The sequence below is a fragment of the Triticum aestivum genome, chromosome 5B (genome assembly GCF_018294505.1).
Source record: "Triticum aestivum cultivar Chinese Spring chromosome 5B, IWGSC CS RefSeq v2.1, whole genome shotgun sequence".
Classification (NCBI taxonomy): domain Eukaryota; kingdom Viridiplantae; phylum Streptophyta; class Magnoliopsida; order Poales; family Poaceae; genus Triticum; species Triticum aestivum.
The window spans coordinates 232756313-232763572 of record NC_057807.1 but is presented as its reverse complement, the minus strand read 5'-3'; the positions used below and the strand labels follow the sequence as shown (position 1 = coordinate 232763572).

General features: G+C 54.7%; 1 long non-coding RNA gene across 1 annotated transcript; it reads left to right on the top strand.

Moving 5' to 3' along the window:
* The first annotated feature begins 274 nt into the window (after window positions 1-274).
* Window positions 275-3245, top strand: LOC123115919 (uncharacterized). Its single transcript, XR_006456832.1, has 2 exons — window positions 275-2173; window positions 2255-3245. It is a non-coding gene; the product is annotated as an uncharacterized lncRNA (long non-coding RNA).
* Window positions 3246-7260: the final 4015 nt, after the last annotated feature.

The following is a 7260-nucleotide window of genomic DNA, read 5'->3' as shown; positions in this document are numbered from 1 at the left end:
TACCTAATGGCCAAGTGATACACGAGGACAAGGACTACATATTCGTGCATGCCCGATCGATCGGGGGTTGTGGTGCAGCGCGTGCTTGGTCGCGTACATACGGTCACAACTTAATGACGAGCCGGATAAGTACCAAGGAAGAGATAATGATGACCGTCACAAGTATGTACTTATCTTATCCAGGGAAATCGGCAACAACCACGAGCTCTCAGCCGCGCCGTACCCTCTTCCTATAAATACTTGAGCAAGATCAATCAGCCGAAAGGGGCGACGGCGCGCACGGCACGCCCACCCGGGACGGCCAAGAAACCAGAGAGGAGGAGGAGGGCGCCCAGAGGGAAGCCCCCACACAAAGCCAGGGCACCCCGGAGACGGACCATGCGTTGTGCCTCGGTGCACTTATAGGCCACAGACGATGCGCTGGCGCCGCGATGACGACAGGCGTCTGCCGGCGAGCCCGGCAAAGCCTTCTCACCTTACGCTACATCAACAATCAACACGAGCATCAATTTTCATCATAATCAATCTACTCAATGTTTCTTCTCTCTTTTCATCTCTTGTTTCAGCAAGGAGACCCAAGGAGGAGACGCGCCCGCTACGGCAGCCTCGCAGATAGAGGAGCCAGAGGAGAGGGCGCGCCCATGGCAGCGGCGCACTCACCAGGCAACATGCACGCTGTCCGCCGACGGCTGCGCGTGCGCCGAGAGGCAAGCCAGGAGGTCGGGGGACACGCCCGACGGCTCCTAGCTCGCCGTGGCGCCACACCGGAGATGGCTCTGACTGCGTGAGCTTGAAGATGCGCCGGTGACAGCCGCGGGGGCGAGGCGTCCACGGCCGTCCTCCCGGCGTTGGCGACCACCAGGCTCGCGCGCGTAGGAGCAAACGCCAGTCGTCCATCATCTTCAAGATGCAAGTTCAGGATGGAACGTGCACTACAAGTCTACAACACCAAACCATCGGCGTCTTTCCTCTACACGTCATAGGTCAGCACATGTTTGTGTTAACCCATCTCTCTTCATTTCCTAGATCTGTCCTGGAGCACAACAAGCGCCTGGAGGAACTAGCCGGCCGTGCCATGGAGGCGAGGCTCACGTTCCCGGATGCACGCAAGACCATCATGCTATTGGAGCTTATCTACACAAGCCCATCATCCTCTTGAGTGTTACGACCTAGGCGTGGTCGGCGCTCGCTAACAATGAAGCCCGAGACCGGCCTGCATTGTTCTTGGTACACAGGTCTTTGATGAACAGGTCATGAAGTTCACGTCGCACGCACAGGTCGCGATGCACATATTGCGACGAACAGGGCCACGGTGAACAGGTTCATCGTGAAGGAGAGACACAGGCGTACAGGTTTTGCAACACGCTTTTGGAGAAGACGGCGTGGCGGAATCGGAGCTCGCCGACGACGCAGCCTGAGATGCGCCTTTACCTTCATGACGTACAGATTCTCAACGGAACCAGTGTCCACAGCGACGCGGCTCACGACCGGCCCCTCCTTCATGAGGCGCACGTCACTGACGGATAGTTCAATAGCGAACAGATCATAGGCGTACAGGTTTTGCACTACATTCTTGAAGGAGACGGTGTGGCGTAACCGGAGCTCGCGATGACGCAGCCCAAGACTCCCTTCTCCCTTCATGGCATACAGATCTTTGTCCGAGCCAGAATTTGCAACGACGCAGTACAAGATCGGTCCCTCCTTCGAGAGGCGCACCCACCATGGCGAACAGGTCTATGGAGTCGCGGGCGTATAGGTCACCCTTTGGCGTAGCACCAGCCCAAGGCGACGTGGCCTCTACAACGCCGCCTTTCCACGGCCTCGTGAGGTGGCCCCTTTTGTCTTGGTAGACCGCCGAATACTCGGCGTCTAGCCGAGACGAGGCGCTAACCACCTCGGCCAGGCCAATGTGAGTGCGCGTCAGTTTTTACATTGACGCCGGTCTGTTCAAACTATTACTCCCGCAAGGCGCACCCACCATGGCGGACAGGTCCTTGGCGTATAGGTCCACGGCGTACAGGTCACCCTTTGGCGTAGCACCAGCCCAAGGCGACGTGGCCTCTACAACGCCGCCTTTCCACGGCCTCGTGAGGCGGCCCCTTTTGTCTTGGTAGACCGCCGAATACTCGGCGTCGAGCCAAGACGAGGTGCCAACCACCTCGGCCAGGCCAATGTGAGTGCGCCTCAGTTTTTACATTGACACCGGTGTCTTCAAACTATTACTGCCATAAGGCGCACCCATCATGGCGGACAGGTCATTGGCGTATAGGTCCATGGCGTCGCTGGCGTACAGGTCACCCTTTGGCGTAGCACCAGCCCAAGGCGATGTGGCCTCTACAACGCCGCCTTTCCACGGCCTCGTGAGGCGGCCCCCTTTGTCTTGTTGGTAGACCGCCGAATACTCGGCGTCGAGCCAAGACGAGGTGCCAACCACACCGGCCACGCCCATGTGAGCGCGCGTTAGTTTTTACACTGACGCCGGTCTCCCCAAACTATTACTCCCGCAAGGCGCGACCCATTCCACCCCGACAACAAATACTCCAACGCTGCCAAGAACGACGAGGCACGACGGTCTGAGGTCTACATCGACGAGCTCGCATTGTCGTCATCTTCAAGCAACACCGCCACGCGGCAACACTCGAATCTACTCCGACTTTTACATCAACACACTCCCAAACCCCGTCGAAGCTCTGATGAGGCGAAGCCACTTCACCGACATGTCTTCTTCCGATGAAGCTATCCATATCTTGCCGGGCACCGAAGAGGCGAAGGCAAGACACACCGTGTCTGACACCGATGAGGCGGACACCACCAGGCCGGGCACCGACGAGGCGAAGGCCGACCATCTGTCTGAGCTGACGAGGCCAGACATCTTCATCATCGGATATCGACAAGCCAGAGGGACGTGACTAAGCGTCGCCGGAGCGACGGACGTACCGTTCCACTCTTCTATTCCACCACACCATCACCATCATCTACACCGAGCACTTGGAGATGACGAGACTTGAAGACGACGACCATTGCAGTGGCTTAATCGGAGGTGGTCCGCGGCTCCGGCTTGCGGACGTAATTAATCGGGAGCCTTCCGAGGGCCCGTGAACCAGAACATCACAATCGTCGAAGTCATATTGACCGAGCTAGCAGGACGTTGAGCGCTTATGTAAAGGGATCATGTAATTTGTTTTCTCACGATCGTACAAGTTTCCCTATGTTTTCTTTGTGTACTTAGTACACTGGCACGCCCACAATTTTTTATTTCCCCTGGCGCGTAGAGAGATAGTAACACGATAACCATCGTTGTTTGTTATTATTTTTCGTGTCAAACAGCGGCAAGATCTACATCGACAACGAAGGCTGGGGCCCCGACGCCGGCTCGATTGAGTACGGGTACCGGGTCCCCTTCGGCGGAATCCACGTCTTCATCGGCCGGATTGGTGAGCCGGGCCCTGAGCCGGACAACTGCACCGACCTCATCGAGACGGCTCAGCGTGCGAGACCCGCCTGAGTTCAACCCGTCATGAAGCGTGCCCTCGTGGGCTGCATCCACGGAGAGGAACTTCCTGAAGGATCTGAAGATGGTGGAGAGACGGCTGTCCTCTCCGACGGTGATTCCTCCGCCAGTTCAACAAATTCGCTGTACCAAGTGCAAGACGGCGTGCTTGGGGGCTGTTCCGATGGCCCCAGTATTCCGGACCCCTATGAGCCGCCAAGATGGGAAGGAGTCTTCATGGCTGGGACTCAACCCGGCCAAGACTCTACAACCGCTGCAGCAATAACGTCCGGGTCAGGAGCGGCCGGGTCAGGAGGCCTTGTGCGCCCGCCGGCTCAGGTGCTGATAGATCTCATGGATAAGCTTACGGCCCTGTTAACCGCCACGGTTATTCCTGCAAATCAAGATGAGCATGACGCGGAGGTTGCACGGGTGCGCGAGGAAATAGCTCGGGCCAAGGAGGCCTTGGCAGCTGAGGACACCAGGTTAGCCACAGAACAGGCGGCTTTGGATGCACGGGCACAATGGCTCTATGAGCCTGAATGCATCTAACAAGGTGATGAGGAGGAGACATCAGAAAACCCTGTCCCGTTTACCTCCGGTTTATGATCCTCGGAATCTTTTTGCTACACCCGGAGCCGGCCCAAGTAACCCGCCAGATGCAAATCAGTTTATGACAGCCGGAACAGGAGGACCGGCTCAGCCTCGGGAGATGGCACCTCCTCATGGGAACATGGCACCGCCCCGTTATGTGCCGATACCGCCGGGTCACTTTTCTAACCCCATGGAGAACTTAACCGCAGCATCGGCGCGCTTGGCGGCTCTCCCAGTGGACGGTGATGATTCGACAGCGGTGGAGACCCGAAGGATCAGAGAACTTGTCCAGACGGCCCTGGCTCAGCAAGAGACTTATTCTTATAGCCGGGACAGGATCCAATCGACTCCTCCACCTTGGTTAGCACCGCCTCGTCAAAACCGGAGTCCAAGTTACAGCAGGCACATGGAGTTAGAAGTTTTGTCAAGCAACGCCCAGCGCCGTAACCAACCCGGTGGCTATAACCCGGTACAAGACCGAATACGTCAGGAGAACGAGTGGGCGGCTCAGCTAGTGGCTCAACAGATAGCTCATCAAGATTTCCCAGAGTATCCGGCGACTTCCGTTGAGATGGGAGTGGCTACTAGAACCGACGGTGTTCCTTGTTTGGTGCCGTCTTTGCGTAATGTACGCCTACCCAAGGACTTCAAGGGACCTCGAAAGGTGCCGAATTACACGGCCGACTTACAGCCCGGAGCGTGGATCAAAAGTTATGAGATGGCCATGGAGTTGTTGGAGGTCAGCGACGCGGCAATGGCTAAGTGCTTCACCATGATGTTGGATGGAACGGCCCGGTCCTGGTTAAAGGGCTTGCCGCCCAATTCCATTAATTCAAGGGCAGAGCTAAAGGCCCGATTCATCCAAAACTTCAAAGACACTTGCAAGCAATCCATGTCGATTGTGGATTTGACAAATTGTAAGCATGAGGAGGGTGAATCCACAACTCATTGGGTGCGCTGGGTCAAGGAGATAATACATTCGTCTGATAAGATGGATGCCGGCTCTGCAGTCCTCATGTTGGAGAAGAACTGCCGCTTTGAGCCGCTGAGACAGAAACTGGGGCGCCTTAAGCATGATTGCAACGATATGGGTACGCTGATGGCAGCTTTAGTCAAATACGCCGACTCTGATAGTACCAAGCATCCCGCGTCTGATGAGGAAAAGACAGGGAAGGGAAAGATGAACGGCAATGGAAAGGATCAGCAGCATAACCCGATGAATCAAGGAGGCAATAAGCGTAATACGGAGGGTAACCCGGAGTTCGTAGCCAACGCCAATGCACAGGGTAACAATCAGAGACGTAGGGGCAAACCGCCCCCTCGATCTGGCGGGTCAGGCCCATCTCTTGAGCAGCTACTCAATGAGCCTTACCCGAGACACGGCACCCGGAAACGGCCCACCACCCACTTATGGAAGGATTGCGCAATCATGAAGGCCTTTCAGAATTCCAACACATTGGATGGCAATCATGGGCCGGCGGGCGGCTCAGGAGCTGTCGGCTTTCATGGCCCGGGCGGCGGTTCAAGTTCCGGCTTTCAGGGACATCAAGGCGGCTATAATCAACAGCAGTCTAGTCAAGGGGAACAACAGCAGCAGCAGTCGGGTTATCAAAGCCATCCAGAGCAGCTGAATAGTGGGCAGTATCACGTGTTCACCACTAGCTTGTGTAAACGTGACCAGAAGGTTCATAAGAGGGCCGTGAATTCTGTTGAGCCGGCGGTTCCCCGTTATTTGAGGTGGTCAGAACAGCCCATTGTATGAGCAGGGAAGATCACCCCCTCCGGGTTGATAATCTGGGTCAATTAGCCTTGATGGTAGCGCCTCAGGTTGGTGGATATAAATTCACTAAGGTACTCATGGACAGGGGTAGCAGCATCAATATCCTCTATTATGAGACCTTTCGACGCACGGGGTTAACTGATAAGAATTTGAAGACGTCCAACACTGTTTTTCATGGAGTGGTTGCTAGTAAGTCGGCTTACCCAGTTGGCAAGATTGAACTGGAAGTGGCCTAGTATGATTCTAGAGCTGAGAAATTAACCTTTGAGGTGGTCAAAATCAGGAGTCCATACCATGCTCTGTTTGGACGGCCGGCTTATTCCAAGTTCATGGCACGACCGTGTTATGTTTATCTGCAGCTTAAGATGCCGGGTCACAAGGGCACCATCACCGTGCATGGAAGTCGAAAGGTAGCTCTGGAATGTGAGGAGGGCGACACGGCTTATGCTGAGTCTGTTTGTGCAGCAGAGGAGGTGAAGTTTTATCAAGACAATGTTGACCCGGCGGATATGACCTCTCTAAAGAAGCCAACCACCGAGCATGACCCAGTGATGAAGTTTAAGTCGGCTGCTGAAACCAAGCTTGTTGATTTCAATCCAGGTGATTCATCTAAGCAGTTCAGCATCAGTGCCAATTTGGATCCTAAATAGGAAAGCGCGCTCATCGAGTTCATCGGTGAGAACCGGGACATCTTCGCATGGAGACCTTCTGACATGCCGAGTGTACCGAGAGAACTCGCTGAGCACACTCTCAATATTGATCCGAAGTATAAGCCGGTCAGGCAGTTTCTTCGACGGTTCAACGAAGAGAGACGGAAAGCTATTGGAGAGGAAGTCGCCCGACTCTTAGCGGCTGGGTTTATTGTTGAAGTTTTTCACCCGGAGTGGTTGGCTAACCCGGTGCTCGTGCTCAAGAAGAACGGCACCTGGCGGATGTGTGTGGATTACACGGACTTAAATAAGGCTTGTCCGCCTGTTCCCTTTGCTCTCCCCCGTATTGATCAAATCATTGATGCTACGGCGGGTTGCGAGCATTTCAGTTTTTTGGATGCTTACTCTGGTTATCATCAGATCAAAATGGCGGTTAAGGACCACGAGAAGACGGCTTTCATCACTCCATTTGGAGCCTTCTGTTATGTATCTATGCCGTTTGGGCTCAGGAGTGCTCAGGCGACTTATCAGCGATGTGTACAGAACTGTCTCCACGATCAAATTGGGCGCAATGTTCACGCTTATGTGGATGACATCGTGGTGAAGTCCAGAGAGAAGGAAACCTTGATATCCGATTTGGAAGAGACCTTTGATAATCTCTGGGTTTATAAGATGATGCTTAACCCTGCCAAGTGTGTATTTGGTGTACCTGCAAGCAAGCTCTTGGGTTTTTTGGTCTCAAACAG